Here is a 19,907-nt window from a genome sequence, read left to right on the forward strand (position 1 = left end):
CATAGTGTACAGTATGTGCAGCTGATAATAGACAGACCTCAGTCTGTGCTTTCTGATCCCAGCTCTGGGCTCTGGTCGCTGACTCACTGATGATGTCACCAACACTGCTGAGAAGGAGGCCTGGGCAGCAAGAAAGCATAAAGATAGTCTTTGCCTTCTTCTTGCTATAATAGAAAAAAATGCTGTGATTACGGATGTACTATAATATTAGAAATTGCTATTATCACGACATTGCTATTCTTCACAGCTTCCCCCCTGTGTGCTGTGTTAAAATACTCCTCTACTATAATTAGTACCACTGTTATCACAAAGCCGGTCAGTGGCTGGAAAAGGATACTGCTGAGTGATTTCCGTGTCCGTCAGAGCCGTGTTAGCGAACACTTCCATGAGTCATTAAGAGGTGCTCATAGTCACAGAGGACGTCACTGCTGACATTTGTTGCAAATATGAGTCATAATTCTCGCTTTCATTTAATACTTCACAAGCAATTTGTGTTTGACACATTTCATTTGGCCTATCTAATGCTCGTCCTATGCTGGTAGATGTAAAGTAGCCAGGCAGCAGCTCATCACAGATGTAATGCAAAGCATCTAAAAATGCTTTGTGATGATGCAGTATGTAAAGCACACTGTGGGAGAGAGCTGCCTGGAGGCTATGCAAGAGTTAAGTCATGATCACTGGAGTTACACCACACACAGCACACTGCCCAGGGAGCGGGAAGTTACGAACTCCTAAACAGGGATGCATGAAGTCACATGTAGGGAGAGAAATATCTCCCTCAGGGATCCATGAAGTATAACCTCACTTAACTTGGGAAACACCATACTTGATTACTTTTTTATCCAAAAGATCCGTTACTCTAGTGTGGATGGATCTCAAAAAACAAAGACTGTTTTCTAAAAGTTTGGCCTCAGTACTGTATTGACAGACAATAGAAACATACATAAAGGGGTACTCAAGTGATTTATATTGGACTTAAACAAAGTCGGGAGCTTAACATGAGACACATAAAGCAAAGAATAGTCAGACTCGATGCAGCAGAGGATACTTTCAATCCTTTGTAGCTCTGAAAAAAAAAGAAGGTTGGATCCTTTCCCTCAACTTCTGCTGTCTGTTTCATGCCCACATCTTTCAAATGCAAGCCCCAGTTTGTAACACAGGCTTTGTTTTATCAATTTGTAGTCTTCAAGCCCAAACAGAGATAACCCCGATGACATAATCAGGATTATTTTTTCAGACTTTAGAAAGCTCCTAACAGAGCCACAGATGATATTATACAACTGTTTTCACCGGCTGAAAAGTGATCCCCATGACAAGTAAACTATACTAAATGTGCAAAATCGACGGAGTGCTCCATTAAATCTTTTTCCTTCTTCTCTTTTACTTTAACTGCAATTGCAGTTGAAGCATTGATTAATGAAAAGAGTACTCCACAGATTTAGCAAGGCACCCCTATAACTTTGTCAGACTGAGGATGGACAATTTAAGCAAAATGATCAAAATAGAGGTCGACCGATACAGATTTTTTATGGCCGATACCGATTTTTTTTTTTACATCAGCCTTAGCTGATGGCCGATATGTGCTGCCGATTTTTTTGAGCCGATATTTGGAGCCGATATTGCTTTTTCTCCCTCCATTTACATGATAAAAATGACACAATGATAACAAATGTTAAACGTCTCAATTTAACCAAAAAAAGAAACATTTATTTACAAAATTAACAAATGTACTTTAAGCAACAAGTTGTTTAAGTTTCTGCTCTAAAAATAAGCAACATGTTGCACCTATGTTTGGTGCATTATCAACGTTAGCGCGAATAAATATTCAACCACGCATAAACCATCTCTCCCATCTTACTTGTAAAAGCTCTTCTTGAGGTGGAGCAGCACACACACACCGCTGCGATGGCTGCTCTGCCCCGCTCTCAGTCAGAAAGAGAGAGAGAGAGAGTGAGGTTTCCAAAACTTACACCTACACTCTGCCAGTGAGGGAGGGGCAATGCAAATCAGGCCGAAAAAATTAAAAAAATTAAAAATCGGCGAACGCACCCGCGCATCGGCCGATGCCGATACCAGTACATCGGCCTTTAGATCAAAATCAATACAGCAGTACCAGACATATCTTCCTTTTTATTCCATGCATGCTTCTTCTTTGTCAAAACTTAATGTTGAGAGTTAAGTTAAAGTTTCAGATGTGTCATGTAGTAGCAGCTCATGTACAACTAGTACTCAAGACCTGTAAACACACTTTGATGTGTGAAATCAGTGGAGTTCCCCTTTAAGAGGTACCTGGTAGGAAGTGTGGTTTGATTGATGGATGCTTGTGATTAACTTGTGTTTTGGTGTAGCTGATGATGTAGCAGAGGCATAACAGTATAAACTGGAGGTTTAATCAAAGGGAAAAAAGCTACCTACTAAACCAAAACTAATACTGATTTCTAGATGTTAGGATTGACTATTTTAACATTTTATATCTGAGCAGTTGTCTGAAAGTTATGTCATTTAGATATACATGTTTTGTGTGATTGGTTTATGTGACCACGACATGTATAACCACATTATTTTAGACATGGGCTGAAACACAAGACATCAATAGAACAGACCAGATGTAGGGCAGAATCACTATTGTAATTTTGTGAATTGTCATGTAGTGTGTGTGTTTTACCTCCAAACGTTTCCATTTGACCTCAAAATGACGACATACCAAACATAATAAAAGCCTGGGCCGGCCAGAGATGAAGAGTGTGATTTACAGCTTTTTGTCAGGTCACACAGGTGAGAGTCCTCTCTTTACCGCCCTCTGTTTTTGTCCCATTCAACAGGTGTGTTTTCTCTCTCATGTCTGATTCCTCTCCACCACCTGCCCCCTCCTATCCTCTCACCCTCCCACCAGCTTAGCTAGCCAGGACAGGCCTTTCTCCACTCCAAAACCATGATTGCATTCTTGAGCTATTCCAACCCCCTCCTTCAGAACAAGAACCCTCCGCATCTCTCTCCCTTTCAAGTGGAGGCTGCCCCCCGCGTTTCCCCTTTGAAGATGTAATCTTGGAAAACTCAGAAACATCTCTGGGATTATCTTAAATGTCTTCAGTATGTCAACAGCCTAGCCCCGTTACAGAACAGCGCTGGTTGTTTAAGGGGTCGGCTGTGTTGACAGCCAAGGAAAATGCCGCACCGCAGAGGTAATCACAGGGTCAACTCCACTGACTCCATTCAGGGCCAAACTCGCACTGTTAGAACTGGATGATAACAGACACAATGAAATGATGTATTTCCCCATGTGGCAAGGCAGTGTTTACAATCAAAGGTAATAGCAGGCAGTGAAGCGCTCAATAACAGATGGCGTTGTAGGGTGAGGTTCATTTATGTCATGGCATTTTCCAAAATGTTATGAAAATCAGAATGGCGCAACATCGTAACTAAGCATACACAATAAGACGAGGAGCATCATTGAGTAGTCACAAGAGGGAGAGTTACTATACACTAAATTAGAGGCGCATAAGTGGGCGCTCCTTGAAAAGGATCTTGACTTTGTAATCATATCAGATGTTATCGGGAGGAGATTTTAGGAAGGGTAAGTGCTCGGAAACTAAATCAGAGAGAGGCTGCCTAGGGAACACGTTGTTATCATAATTACCCGCTGAGCGATGACTGCAGAACCGGTGTTGATGTTGACGCCGAGCTGCCCTCCTCTCCCTCTCCGACGAGGTTGCCTTGTGTGGGCCACAGCCTACTTCCACGTCTCTCTGTTGCTCTGTTCCGTGTGTGTTTTCTTTCTCCTTTCAGTCGGGAACACAGACTGCAGGCCAAAAACACAAATATTGTTTTGGTGGAGATCTGGCTCTGAGATCCAGAACGGACTTGCGTCAGTGTGTACGTGCGGGTGCTGGCAAGCTCTGGGGCTGGTCCCAGGAGCCGAGGCGAAGCGGAGACCTCATCCTCTCCGTTTCAAACAACAGCCTGCTCCTTCCGGTGCACGGGGGCTGCTGCCTGCATGGGTTTTTTATTACAAATGATCTGTTTGAATGAAACGCAGCCCCAGCCTTCCTCACTGTTGGCATTTAAACGGGAGGAAATAACAGATGATGAAATCAGAGCAGGAGAGAGGGAAGTAGAGGGAAAGACCACTCAAGGAGGAGAAACACTTGACCTGTTTGTTTTGGGAAAATGGTATTCCTCTGCTAATTTCCTCCTGATAAGTATCTGACAGCTCATAGTAAAGTGTTTTATCTTGGCCAGAGGGAAATGGCTTCTCTCGCTCACAGTCCCAATCGATTTCAGAGACTCTGCTGCTTTAAATTGCGTTCTCTGGTTTTTAGAGGTCTTCTATTTGCATAGAGGTAATCAATAACATATATTAGCCTACCGCTTTTAGCTTAACATGGACTTTCTCCTTGCTTCCCTCCCTCTTCCTGGTTTCTCCTTACCTCTCCAGACACTGCTGTAAATTCTTTTCTCTTCCACCCAACATCATTGACTGGTGTTTGCCGTGTTGGGGGGCATTGATTTTTACTGCTCTGCCTCTCTCTCTGGTTTAACAGTTGATGAGTTGTGTTAAGATGCCCAGGGACAGCCCTGCCTGTTTTAAGGAGATGAGGTTGGCTTTTATAGCCCTCCTGCTTCCTCAGCCTCGGATGATAAGATATGTGTGTCTGTATGTGTGTGTGTGCATCTATGCGAGTATGAGTTATTCTGTCTGTATGAGTTGAGCAGCCGCTTGAGACTAGGATTCCCTCCAGGAAGCTAAAATAAACGCTGGTGGTGTTAAGGGCTTTTATCAGGCAAACTCTGGCTTTGTCATCTCCAGCATTTGAATCACTCTCAAGACATTGTGCAGAAAATTGGTCTATCTCAGTCAATGAAACAGCCACATTCATCAGATACGATTACCAGGACTCAAGTGTTAAGAGAGTAATACTAAGATTATGAAACAGGAGACAATGACTGGCTGTAGTGGAGAGTTGACACAGAGTTTAAATTCAAAGTTGACAAAATAGTTTAGTTTCTCCAAGGCACCTATAACCCCCCACACACGCCCCCACGCACGCACACAATCGCACACTGAAAAGTCATGGATACAGACACAAACCTCATTTAACACGATTAGTTTCTTTGAGGATTTTACCGCAGCCTCTTAAATCCGGGATGAAAGAGTTCACACTTCTGACAGGGAGAGAAAAAAAAAAAAAAAGCTAGAGTCTGCAGAAGCTAGTACAGAGCACTCAGCTTTTCACTGCAATATTCACCACATTATTAAGGAACACATTGCTTTGTGTGCTGTGTTGCTCTCAACACCATCTGTAGTGTGCTGCTCAAGTGGTAGCAATTTCCTTGTAGTCTCGTGTCTCTCATGCAGTATTACAAGTGAGACTCGATTGCAGATCTCCGCTCAATGTTCTAGTGCATTTAGTTTCTCATAAACGTTTGCATCCTTCAGTGATTGCTCCCCGGCAGGTTCCTATATGCAGAAATGCTTTGCCATGTCAGTATTTAGCTGCCTCTCATACTCTTTGAAGCCTCGTGTCATTTCAGAGTATGTGGGGGCCCAATATTGCCCTTAAACTGGAATCCAATCTAACTTCTTTGGTAATAAAACCATCTTGTTTTTTTTTCTACCATCCTTAAAGAAAATAGCTTTCTTGTAAAGCTGCTTTTCTTCAATGAAAATCAGCTCACTAAAGATATAATTATTGCATTTTGAGAAGCTAATGTATGGCCAAGTTAACAATGGGATATTATAATCTCTCTCTTAAACCCATCACCTTAACACACTCACTGCACACACATTTTTAAGAGGGTCCATTGGTGCGTGTTATAGCTGGGTAATATCAACCTAATAGGCTTACCTGTCAAGCACTGTATGGGACGGAGACCCTGTAAATCACATTTGTCCGCGACACCTGCTCGCCTCCCTGCGTATTTATGGGTTTCTCCTCCGCCCTGTCCTCTTCTTTTTGGCCTCAGTCCAAAACCAACCCGCTCTTCTCACAGTATGTTTTTCAGTATGGTCCCTTCTGCTTGTGGATTAAATGAATGAGCAGGTGTTAAGATATATGGGGGGGGGGGGCACACACACACCCCCATTCATGCACCCATTCCTCTTAAAACACCCATGTATTGTTTTCTAGCTCCCAGATGGAAAAATTATATAAAATCTTGTCGCATTTGCCAACTTTTATATTTGTATTTGTCCATGTTTTATTTTTAAACATCAAGAGTGAACACCTTGATTTACTCAAATCATAAATTTGGCAAACACACACCATGCAGAAATCTCAGGAGTCATAATATATTAATTATGATCAAGCACCGTTTCAAAAGATGAACTGCACCCAGTGTGTACACAGACATGTAGCAGGCTAAAACTATTTACTCACAGTGTTGCTCCAGTGACGTTTCAAACCACTGGCCAAATTGTCATGCAGGTACATACTGTACCTCTTTGAAAATGGCCACTAGCCAAAAAAAGTATACTTGGTTGCACCAGTGATAGAGATTATACAGTAAGTGACAAAACAATGAAAACAATGAAGACAGAAGACAGCAGTGTGTCTTTACCAGAAGACTTTGAGATAAAGATGGTAAAAAGTAAAACTGTTCCTGTCAGTTTCTTTTGTTATATTCATCTCATTCTTTTGTCAATATTGATGTAAAGAGATATTTCTGTTTGTAGTATCAGCATATTTTCTTAATCATACATAGCACAGAGGTGTTTTAATGGAGTTTCTAGGTTTTATTTTATGTTTTGTTTGTGTTACATTTTCTCTTTGAATGGTTCTGATGCCTGTGTTGTATCTTGTGTTAGAAAGTGTGCTTGTTGCTGTATGAGATTATGTCATTGGGGGGTTTTGCAGTCTCAATGTTGCTGTATTAATGAGTTTCAGTTAACAGTGCATCTGCTGGAGCTCGTCATCCACATGAGTGGAAGAACATGACTGAAAATAAATTCACAAAGAGCAACATTACTGTGTGTTCATTTGGAGTCATGTTTCTGCAGCTCTGTTTTGGTCTCCGCCAATTTCTGGGTGAAAATATGAAGTTTTTTATCTTTATGTTCACTGCTCCATGTTCACAAGCTAATGGGTTTTGAAGAAAGTGGGTGAATATAAGTGCATTGTGGGTGTTTTGGAGTCAGAAAGGTAATGTGCTGGGGAGCTAATCCCAAAACTTGTGTACTGGAATATACTGGATTTGTATCAGTCCTTCAAGGGCGCCGCAAAGCAGTGGGGACAGACTTACAGAGGTGTATTAAGGCGGTGAATCTGGCTGCTCTGTGTGTAATGGACTCAGGATGAGGCTGACCAAGCGTCAGGCTGCTGATAACCTTTAGGAAGGACATTGTTCCTGTGCAGCGGGGGGTGGGGTCGCACTGTGGGGTGGGGGGATATACAGGACTGCTGCAGTATACAGGCATGACAGTGTGATAGGTGGTGCAGTTGTTCATTGGTTCATTGGCTCTTAGGCAGGGTTAGGAGGTAGAGTAAATGGGGCAGTAGTATAGCAAACTCCCTCATGGCTTCCTGCGTACATTTTTCAACAGTGGGGTGTATTTCTCTGTGATACATTTGTCCTCTGTTTGAACCAGGTTCTCTCTGGCATTCCATTAAAAGAAATTTAACAGCCTTTTCTTCTTTCTTCCTTCCCCTCAGATCACCACTTAAGGAGGGGTCAGCGAGGGACTGTGCGTGAGGAATACATGAAGGGCGGGGTGGGGGAGGGGGAGGCTAACCACAGCGGCTGTACCACCAAGGTCAGAGTTCACACAGGTAAAAAGATTTTTTCTTTTAATCCACAGCTCAGTGGTTTCCGTCGCACACACTATCTGGTTTAGTCCTGGCTTTTTTTTCCCGACACGGAGCAGACTTGGCACGCAAAGGCAAAGTGAAGGAGTAATGTGGCTGGTTTTGATAGGACCCTCCTGGGCTGGCGGCCGGGGAGGAACTGGGAACTGAGCAGTCTGCAGTTGCTGTTTATGAGGAGCTGTGCAGGATCCTGTTTGGCTCTGTCTAAAAAGGCCCAGCCAGTCCCGGATGAGAATCTCTGTAGCCAGTGTCAATACTTGGAATATAGGACAAAACCATGATGCTTTGGTTCAAGAACCATTTGTTTTCAAAAAAACTCACATTTTGTCATTTTTACATTTTACAGTTGGCAGATGCAAGACTGTGAAATGGGGAAAAAGATTGTTCATGTGTTAATGCAGATTTATAGTGACAAAATTCAAGACTATTTACCTGTAGTCCTGAGTGAGGACTTTAACATCACCCGACTTTAGAGTTTTAGAGTTTTAGGTGGGATAAATTCAATATCATGTTCTGCACTATCCAAAGGAAACTTTGAAGAGTTTATTGTGAGCTTGTTGTGGTTTATTCAAAGGTCTAGTAATGTGAATAGTTGGGACTCATGGGCCTGAACCATAAAAGATTTGTAATTTTAAAGTAGATCCAACATGGCAGAAATACTCTGCTGCTTGAATTTTACACTCACTTTTGCCTTTCCTACTGCATTCTGTGCTACCAGGGATTAAGAATGAGGACTGAAGGGGGGAGTGTTGGAGGGTGGGTGCAATCCAGGAAGCAAATAAATAAATAAAGTGCTGGTTAATCTTCCTTAGTACGGTGTGTGAACGCTGAGCAATGCCACCGCCCGGGGAACATCTGCCTCGCACACAAACACACGCGCACACTCACACACACACACACACACACACGTATACGCAGCCGGAAGAACACAGATACTGTACACACATGCGTGACTAGCGGGGATCAGCCAAAGCGATTAGCACACGGACGTCAGAGCACAGAAAGCGACAGGTTTAACACACACACACACACACACACACACACACACACACACACACACACACACACACACACACACACACACACACACACACACACACACACACACACACACACACACACACACACACACACACACACACACACGCGCGCGCGCGCAGACCATCGGTGGAGTGACAAGTAATGCACAGTGAAAGAAAGAGAGACGCTGCCAGCTGACAGAACAGAGCCACAGAGTGTGACAGCACACGACTGTAGACACATGAAAGTATAGGAAAGCAAGTTTTATTGAGTGTCTCTGCTGCTGTCATACTGTTTTGATCTCGACTGCTATTCACGAGCTCATGTGTGTTCATTTCTTTTTCTCCCCCCTCTCACATTAACACATACACAACGTACCAACAGTTGATCAAACAACTGTGCAATTGAGGCAGAATTTGGCCAGACAGCCAGCCAGGATGAGTAATGCAGAGCTCCTTTGGCTTAATTTGTTTAGAAAGCCTATCATCGCTGCAAACATGTTACAGACTGTTGCCGTTTACAGCGGAGTGTTTTCCCCTGCAGCTTTAATTGGATGCATTTTTAATTCTAGCGCCACATAGTGTGGCCACTGTTGACACTGAACACTGTGGCCATTGTGAGACGACGGGGCTGAGTTTGAGGAGAGTCAATGTGTGTGTGTATAAATGTGCGTATGTGTGTCTAATCTTTGCATTAAAGTATGACTATTTTAACCCGGGTAAAATTGAAAACGCCTTTTTTTCTCAGTTTTGGTCGTCTGTCCACACAGCATTTTCACACGCACAAACAACGCTTTTTGAAAACTGATACATCTTTGAATGCCAGCCACATGTTTAAGTATGGGTGGTAAAAAACGTAGCTTTTGTACAATGCAATACAAGACATGCTCAGGTGCAGGCGTAGCAGGTGCTGTAGAAAGGTTAAGGGGACAACTGTCTACCCTAACCTGCTCTGTTATCACTGAGTTAAAATGTCAGTATGGAGGCAACTTAATACAGATGTTGTCATTAGTCTGTATTTGTTATAGAAGTGTAATCAATAAAGGGTGAAGGGTTTTTGAAGTTCTGTGGTTTCAGCTTCTTAAATGTGAACATTTTCTGGTTTCATTCGTCTTCTTTGACAGTAAACCGAAGATTTTTAGGTTGTGGACTGTTGGTTCAGGACAAAAACAAGACATTTTAGGTTGCATGTTGGATGCTGGAAAACAGTGATTGACATATTTCACTAACTAATCGATTAATCGAGGAAATAATGAACAGATTAGTTGATAGTGAAAATACTAGTTGGAGGCCCAGTTTGTTATGTAAGATGACTGTGTTCATCAAACTGCGATTTGATCAACGTTTCAGTACAGGAGTGACTAGTTGCCTGGTTAGCATCCATGACCTGCAATCAACTCACTATGTTGTGCTTGGATTTTGTCTACGCCTCATTGCCACATGGCGTTCCTAGATAAAGCAAAGAATGTCAAAGCGCTGAGGGATTAGCTCACCAAAGGAATTAACATCCCATTCCCAGCTTCCTTTTTCATTTTCATCTGTTTCATTCCCTCCACTTTGAGTTCTTTTCTTTCTTTGTTCCCCTTCTCTTCCTCTTCTTGTTCCAGAGTGAAGTTTTCCTGAGGTAACTGTGTTCATGTGATTCATAGGACGGCAGAGCACATTGGCAGCCCTGTGTTTCTCCACTGTCATCTCTGTATGTGCACATTATACTGCATGCTCATGACAGAGAGAGTGTGAAAGATAAAACATATGTCTAATAAAGACTCCTTCTTTAAAGGGTAGCAGCTTAGGTGACTGTGATGATATTCGAGAAATGTGTATTTTTATCCTTGCTGGTGATATTCCCCCCCCCCCCCCACACACACACACACACACACACACATACAAAGCTGGTCTGCTCAGATTGTGCGCTGCGAGAGGCATCTCACAAACAAGCAGAGGTATAAAGTGGTGAGAGTGGGAGGATGAGAGAGAACATTGTCTTCTCTTTTCCAGCTTAGGGACAGAGCAGAACAGGTTGCGCGAGGATACTTGCTATCCTTAACAACGTCTAACACTGCCTCAGGGCCACCTCTACTCATCTGATGCAGCTGAGAGTTGTGCTGTGCAGAGGAGATGGAATATTTGCAACACATTCTTGAGTGTCAGATGGCATTCCTACTACATTGTAATTACAACAGCAACATTTTCACTTTGTCAGGTGTTGACATAATTAATGTTGTATCTTAGATGAATGTCTAATAATGGTTTTCTTTGCAAAATTTAGATTAAAATGTTCCCCCTTTACTCAATTATGACTCATTAGACTTATTACATTAATTTCTTTGTCTAACTAAAATAGATCAGGTTGCATCAAGATTATCCTGGATTTCCATCTTGCATTTTCACTTTATTTCAAGCTAAATTCAGGTTTCATACATCATACCTATCATTCCTATTTGTAAAAATAGCACTGTACTGAGTTTTGGGAACAAAGCATTGTGAAAAATAGACCCAATGGGGCTAAACGCAGTCACATGATCAGACAGGTTGTGCAACCTATTTGGAAGAGAAAACAAAGATGAAAAGTAAAATTATTACTAATTACTTATTAACATTCAGCACACTTGTGGTTCCTGGTTCAACTGAATTCGTCCCCTGTGCAATGAGGGATGATTACACACATTTCGAGTGCAGTCACTTTTGGTTTAGTTAATCTGGCTTAATGTCTTTGTTTACAACCACTTGTATTTCTTGTCCTGACTTTATTTTAGCGATGTTGCTCTGTTCCCAGATCCCAGCAATTACTTTGATTAATACAATGTTATCATAACTGATAGTAATGATGGCCAAAACTGGAAGAGAAGTTGTAAAACAGGAATTTCCCTTTAAATATCTCCAAACGTTGATGCAATCTGAAATGACATCACTCCGATAGACCGCCATCTTTGTGCGCCCGTTGGTCCACGATGTTATCCATCACCGGGTCTCTCTGTCTGGCGTCGTCAATTACCCAGAGGAAAACAACATTAGAGGCCTGAATGGGACACGGAGCCGTGGCAGGCCTGACATGGCTGTGTTATATGATTACACAACCTGTTGGCTGTCCGCCTGTCAAGTGTCTCCCAGCTCTGATGAATGGCTGTAATATGCCGCGCATCACAACACGCCACGCCACACACTCATTAATGGCTTCTCATAATGGCAGGGACGTTCCTCCAATGCCGTGGCAGGATTCACTGAGAGAGAGGGAAAGGGGGAGAGAGAAGGGGGTGGTAGTTGTAGCATGGGAGTGAGAGTGAGAAATGGTGTTCATGAATACTCCCAAGCTTGTTTCCGAGTCACTATTCAAGGCAGTAAACAAAGGAAACATAGTGTCCTCATTTGAATAATTTCACAAATGTTGTGGCATTATGCCGGCATCGCAGTCACACGTAACTCTTAATGAATGAACGAAGGATGACAGAAGTAGGTTGAGAGAAAAACACAGGGAGGTGCAAGAATTATTATTTTTAGGAGTGCGACACATATGTTGCTCAATTAGATTCATACTTGTCCATCTGTGGCATATTTGCATAGATTATCCAGAATGTGTGCAATGCGGCATACACGCCAGTGTGTGAGAACATTACAATAGAGGCGCTTGAAGAAAGGAGATTGAATCCGTCGTATGTCGGATGCCATCTGAAGCTTAGCTGATTGCTCTTTCTTTCAGTGAATTAGGAGACATGCTACCAAAGATCCTCCAAACTACTTGAGTCTCAGCTGTAACAAACAGATTTGATTCTCATAGAAGACATTGCTCCAAGAGCTTTTCGAATTTAAAGAGTGCAAATTGTTCTAAATGAGCTATTTTAATAGCCACTATGAGATGTGTATGGGTGAGATACTGGGTACAAGTGGCTGAATGGCAGCAAAGTAAAATTGTTTTTCCACAACTGGCCACAGAGAGGTTATCTGAAACCTACATGACCCTAAGCCACATTATTCTGGGGTATTTATGGCTCTGTCAGACCTGTAGTTTGTAAGCTTGCTGCGAAGCGTCAGCCACATTGATGGAGCTCCAATGATAAGCACATGCTCTCTCTTTCTGATTCTTGTTCTCAGTATACTGCTTCAGCTTTGTATATTTATATTTTGCATTGTCTCAGATTGAAGTCAATACTTGTATAGAAAGAGACACAGATGTTAAGAGATTTCCAATTTCACCTCGCTCAGATTGGACCGGCGTTTTCAGGCTCGATGCCACAGAGGAACGTACTGAACAGTGCTGCACCTGCAGTGATTGTATGTGAGCGATGAAGAGACAGAAAGACAATCTGCCTGTATATTCCGCTATCTGTGTGCCTGTGTTAGTGTATGTTTTCCTTCTCACAGCTGGAGTTTCTCAGTTTGAAATGCAACACCTGCAGATGTGTCTTGTAAACTACAGCCCCCAGCTTCTCTTCCCATTCAGAGGGGACCATTGAAACAAAGCAATTAAAGTAGCTCTCTTCATGGAGCGAAGATTAGGCGCATGGGTGTGCCTGCAAATGCATGAGCGCAAATGATTTTCTATAGTTTTAAAGCCGGGATCTTTAAATTGAGATCTACATGCCAGCAGACACAGCGCTTCACCAATCACAACATTAGCAGTTCAGTCATATTCATGTCTGTTTAAACATAAAGTTCAGAGGTCACTGACAACCTGTTGACACAGAGCAGATTTATGCAACATGCCCACACTCTCACACACACACACCCATGCAAATACACACAGGCGGCCACAGCCCAGTTTTTGGCGCAGCACATTGCAGCAGTGGTTTCTTGTTGCTGCTGATCTTTGGGTCCTTCCAGCTCCAGATCCCAGAGCCTGAGTTATTCTCCGCTCCGCTCCCTGACCCTCCTAATTGAGAACGGCTGTGGCTGAGAAAGAGAGAGCTAAACAGACAGAGAGAGCTAGAGAGAGAGTGAAAGAGAGAGAGAGAGAGAGAGAGAGAGAGAGAGAGAGAGAGAGAGAGAGAGAGAGAGAGAGAGAGAGAGAGAGAACAGATTGTTGTGCGGGAGAGAACGAAAGCAAGAACAAAAGAATGAGCAAATGAAAGGAGCAAAGAGCTGGGCCTGTGCAGACAAATGCTGGTCAAGTGGAGGATGGCTGCATGCTCAGAAGTTGGCCTCATGAAAAACAAACGCCCCCTCCCCTCCCCTTCCCTCCACCTCCTTTCTGGCCATGAGTCAAACAGAACCTAGCACAATATCCTAAATGTAGGTGTAGCTTTTCAATATAGTTTATGATATCAGAAAGACAAAGAAAAAAAAGAGGGAAACACTGTTCAGCAGAGAGAGAGAGAGAGTTACATAAAGGAAAATCAAACCTGAGGGTTGGGAAGAGGAGCGGTAAACTCAGTGACAGCTGCATGCATGTCGTAGTGGGTGACGGTCTGTCCGTCTGTCAGAGCAGATATTTCTGTCTGTTTAGTGCTGCCTTACTGGCTGCCAGAGACACTCCTCATGTCATCGCTGGGTGCCTGCTGTCACTGGCTAAAAAGGAGAGAGGGAGTGGAGTGTGTGTTTGCAGGGGTGTGTGTGTGAGCGAGAGTGACAGAGAGAGAAACTCGAGCAGCTGTCTTGAAAGCTCCTCCGCTCTGCCAGTGCATCTTAAATCTGCTTTCCCCCTGATATGTTCCCCCGGTGAGACAGTTTCAGTCAGTTGTTTGGTCCAAAGTCCACCTTTTGGCTGTAAAAGCAACATTTCTTTTAGAAAGTGGATCTAATTGTAATACTTGTAGCCAACATATCTATTGCTAACCACATCATTATAGAGATAATAGATACAAGTGCTTTACTGGAAACCGCTTGAGTGAAGCCACTCCAAACCAACTATCAAAAGCAGTTATTTTTAATGAAAGGAAACATCAAAAGTTTTTATCCCAATTGTCTATTACAGCAGCTGTCTTTCCCAATACGAAACTACTGCAGGTTTACATAATGATTTTGCGCATCAGTCAAACTAATAAGACAATAAGACCCAGGTTGTAAAACACACAGTGTTGACTGATAGTAGGCGACTAGTATTATCTCCAAAAAACTTGCAGCAGCTGTACTGAAAAGACATGGAGTTAGGCGGCAGTTTTGTGTAGGAGGTACAATTTACATGAACTATTAAACAAAAATAGCGTACTGTTTTAAATTTCCTGGGTCAACTGAATGTGAGTGTGGGTGGTGCAGGGAGACAGTGGAGGGCTGAAAAATCACTTTGCAGGGGGTTTTCAGCCACAGTAGTATCAAAAGGTAACATGAGCTGGTCTGCTATGATCTTTACAGTGTGTATTAGATATATTTAATGTTTTATAGTTTATTCATTTGCAGGGCAACACAACCACCGTGACTGATGACTGTTTACTAAAAGGTTTTTCTTCTTACATTATAATAATAGTCATAATGGCTGCTGTAATTTAACATACTGAAGAGACAGGATGAAGCACATGCATGATTTCAGTGTGCTCTGGTTACTTGAACAATCGACCAATCTCTTGAAAACATTATGTATTCCTTTAAATCACTGGTTCCTGTTTCTTACTAATATGGTGTATTTTTGCCTTAAGTGCTGGCCATTGACTGTTTGATTGCAATCATCTGTTGTTGGAGGGCTGTCGTCTTATTACAAACACGTGTTTATGGCCAACCGAGATGGCCACGGAGTGAGGTAATGGAATATAAAAAAAATTTAAGAGCATAGGGAAGTGCTGTGCTGCACAGTGGCGCAGTGGTTATGATGAAGGTTGAAGATTTGTACCCACTGGGGCGGCTGAAGTGTAAGTTTGTGTTTTCTCAGGGTGCTCATGCAGGTAAGATGGCCTTTGGACTGACCTTTGGTGTGAATGCGTGCAACCTTGAATGGGATAAGTGGGTATAAAAAATAGATAGATGGAGGAGCTGCAGTTAAGATGTCACTCCTGCCCCATCTCAACTTTTCTTGACCTTTCCGGGATTGTTTTGTGGAATCTCTCAACAAGGCAATACTCATGATTTAATGAACGTAGGATACAGGGGTCACTTCATCGTCTAAATGGAATTCCCAAGCTGGAAAACCCCTGATTTTAGCAGTCGTATGAGCTTTCACAGTGACGTTGCCTGTAATTTTGTGGCAGCCGTGACAACATTAGTCCCAACTTTAGATTCTGTACTGTCACTGTTGGCTTCCTCTTGCTCCTCCGGTGCCCTGACAGCCCTGTAACCACACACCGGTGTTTATGTACTTTAGGACATAACCTACGACATAACGTAACCTGAGCCCTCCACCTACATGGGCACTTGGCATACGTGTGTGTGGTTGCGTGTGTGTGTGTGATCTTACAGCTGCAGGGCCCATCTCTTTTCGCTGCATTGCTCTCCAGAAAGAGCTGCAGGGACTTGCCAGTATTTTCATTCCCTCTGGAGGCATTTCCGCACACTAACAAAGCCCGGCCCGCGCAATGAAACGGAGAGGAAGCAGCTTTTGTGAAGGGAGCAGCCAATTTTGATGTGTGTGTGTGTGTGTGTGTGTGGAGTTGGGTGGGGGGTGGGGGGGGAGGAGTGGCAGGGGTGCACTGCTGACCATGGCTAACAGTTTGTTACATGCAAATTTACTTTTGAGCTCGCAATTCAGGTTGCTCCAGGCTCTTGTTTGCTGACAAGCCTACTGTAGCATGAGAACAACCCTACTCTGTTTCCCATTCACAAGACAAAGTTGCCTCCTGTTTGCCTCCAACTAACTGGTATAATACCTAACTTGTTGGATTGGTTAGTGTTTTTTACAGGGCTTGTTAACCACTGGCCTTTTACAATCTTACTTCCTCTGTAGCTGTTGCCAAAAGGAAATGTGCTCTGTAGCCCAGGTCACAACTCTCCAGAGTGTCTGGCACTGGGAAGGTAGTGACTCGAACTAATAATAGTAAAAAATTGTCTCCTTTTTTTTCTTCTTTCACAGTTCAGTAGAAATAGTAACATAAAACGTGCACTCTTTACCCTCATGACTGCAACAAATAAATAACACTGATTTAAATCAAAGACATTTATGTAAGTTCAGTGTCTGAGTATTAATTTTTCTTTTTGCTGCTGAATACTCTCGGTTTAGTTTGTGGTTTCCAGAAATAGCTTTTAGGTTTTGGCAAGAGCAAAGGTTCGAAGCTCACACGAAACATCATTTTTTTGCAGTCTCACTTGAGGTCATGACACATCTACTGAAAATCGCAAATGTTTTTGTTAAACAGCAGCAAATGCAGAGCCACTGCACACAGTCTGCCAACTGCAGTGCCGCTGAGACTCCGTTGTCTACAGAGCCGGCGCCCTGTGGGTTGACAGCCAGGGCCGTGTGACACACGCTCTTGCCCATAAACAGGGATTTGGCCCTCCGGAGAAAATAACCTTGATAATTACTGGGTGCATATGGACCTTCCCACAGCAGGAGAGGGAGGAGGAGAGGGGGGGGGGGGTTGACTGCTAAGGAGAAAGAGAGGGAGAGAGCCACATCCGCTGGTGCATTCCTCCATGCTGTGTCATACTGGCGCTGAGTTTCCCCTCAGTTTGCACGGAGATTTCCACAAGGCACAGGGTGCAAAGGGCTACTGATGTAACGCTCAGGGCTGTGGACACTGACATTTAAAGTTTAACAAGGCAACAAGCCACACATTCATAGACTACCCGTAGTGACAAAAAGACAACATAACATTTTTAAGGGCTCGACATAAGCGGACTGTTAGACAATGATAATAAAGTGGAGACATATGGAGGAGGGATACTTGGAAGAGAAGAATGACACAGCCTGGTGACCTAACACTAGATGCGCTCATACATTTCGACTCTCCTCTCCCACTCTCATTCTGCCCTCGTCACATGGTTTCTCTGGTCTGGCTGAATTGGCATCATTACAGCAGCCAGAGCTGAATGTCTGTGGTTGGCTTGCTGCCCGTCTGCTTGCCTGTCATTCAGCTGGTTAAAGAGGCCTTGTTGAACTGCTGCACTGTGCCCGGCTACTACAGGGCCATTCATGCCTGTAACGGCAGAAACAGCCAAGTCCTGTCATCAGCGCTTGCTAGCACATACCAATTTACTACTGGAAATGACAAGGGCATTTTGCTTGGTAAGCACAGTTTCCCCCGAGCAAACCTTGTAACCTTTATTATTTTATTTTTTTTAAAGTTTGGATTACATTTCCGAGAATGAGATGCCCCTTTTTAAGCAGTGTAAGTGTCTTTAGATAAACACGTTCACGTCTCAGATATGCCACGTCTCTGTTGCGTGTATGCCACCTACGTTGAGTATAAAGTAAAATAGACTGATCTGTTCCCCAAGGAATCATACAACAACAGCACCAACACAACAAAACAGATCCTTTGTGCTGCTTCAAATGGTGGAAATTTCACACAGACCACTTGAAAATGCAGTCTGTCACTAGGAGTCCCCCCCCCTGCATGTCAGTTGCTCTGTGCGCCTTCGGCTAATGGCAGCTCATCCTGTCACAGATGACCTGTGCCTTACTAAACCATTCCTCCGTCCTCTTCTCAGTCCCACTGTGACACACACAGTGAGGACATGCATGAGAGCCATGACTTCATCCTGCACTCTCCCCGCTTTCTATAACTCTTCTTTGCCTCCTCCCCTTTTGCTATCATCCCAGACTCCTCCACTTTCTCTCTCATCCTCCTCTCTCTCTCTGTCTGTCTGCAGTCCTAACATCTTCCTGCCATGATTAGCAATGGTGTTTTTTCCCCAGCCAGTGTAATGTCTAGAGCCTCCTGTGTCCTTGGAAAGCAGCCTAATAAGCTCAGACACACACTGCTGTCTCTGCGCTCCATAGGCCTATTCTCCAGTGTCACCCAGCACACACTGAGGTAAACAAAGACTGCCACACACACTATCCTAGTGTGCTAATAGACCAGCACACCAGCCCACAAGGAAAGCGTTGACGCTAGCTCGCTAACGTTGACCTTCCGTGTGCCAATCACAACAAATCTGCTCCCTGATTTGAATATGGGGAGGAAAACAGTGTAAATTGAAAGCAGAAATCCCCCTGGTGTGAGACAAGATGAGCCTCTGAATAAATTATTCAGATGGCAGCCTCTTTCCTGCATGATTCTCGCCTTCTGCTACGTTTAATGGCATCTGTGAAGAGGACGCCCATTGGAGATTAATCCAGATGTAAGACATTTGTGTGTGTTCGTGTGTACTTGCATTTGTATGTGTGCTTCTCCTTCTGAGTGTGTGTGTGGCCTGCTCACCTCTCTTCTCATGCATCCCGTTGTGTCGTGTGATGGGGAAACAAAGCCTCAACGGGGGAATTTATTTCTTCTCCGGAGAGGGCTGTAAATAAACTAGTGAATCAGTGCCTCCATTTGTTTTTTCTCTGATAATTCTGCCTGTGTCGCGAGGCGGTGTGACAGTGTTTTGCAAGCAGGCGTAGCTCTCAGTAGCCATATTTCCTCTCTGTGAGAGTGAGAAAACATGCTACACCGGCCTCATGTTTCATTACCGGAGATCAGTAAATTACTGCTTGTTTTTTTATATCACTCACTGCAGCTCATTTAGTGCCCTGATGGAGCCTTTGTATGAGTGGGAAATAATACCAGCATTAGATATTGTGCTTTAGAGGTACTCAGACAACAGAGGACACACTGGCATAGAAATAACCAGGTGCAATTGAATAGGAAACCCCACAGTAGATCCTGTGTTGAATGTGTGAGCATCAATGACACAAACACTGACAAATGATTGAAAATAGATATATTATACTGTGTTCAGGGACATGCTGTTTACCAGAGTTTTCTCAAGCATGTTTGCAATGGATGAAAATTGTTATGCGAGTGACATTGTGTGACATCATCTTAGCATAAAATATTTTTCTTATCAGGGAAAAAGATAGTCTTGGACTCAAATGGTTTGCCTCACCCAAATTACAAAAGACTTTCTTTTTCACTTTCCTCTTCTGGCTGGTAGTCATGAAGATATTTCTTGTTGGTTTTTATTTGGCCAGGTTTTGACATATCTGTCTCTTGAGATTTCAGCCTGCACCCCCAAAACAATATATGAGTAAAATTTAGATTGTCATCCTCACAGCATTACAAAAGTGACATTTAAAAGGTTCAGC

The 19,907-nt window shown here is 43.3% G+C and overlaps 1 protein-coding gene across 1 annotated transcript in view; it reads left to right on the forward strand.

Moving 5' to 3' along the window:
• zmiz1a (zinc finger, MIZ-type containing 1a) overlaps nt 1-19,907 on the forward strand; it is a 101,913-nt gene that overhangs the window by 18,281 nt on the left and 63,725 nt on the right. Inside the window, exon 2 of the mRNA XM_062430133.1 lies at nt 7,650-7,766. The gene's annotated coding sequence lies outside the window, so the exon portion shown is untranslated. The remainder of the gene's footprint in view (nt 1-7,649; nt 7,767-19,907) is intronic.

Source organism: Scomber scombrus, chromosome 12, assembly GCF_963691925.1.
Source record: "Scomber scombrus chromosome 12, fScoSco1.1, whole genome shotgun sequence".
Lineage (NCBI taxonomy): Eukaryota > Metazoa > Chordata > Actinopteri > Scombriformes > Scombridae > Scomber > Scomber scombrus.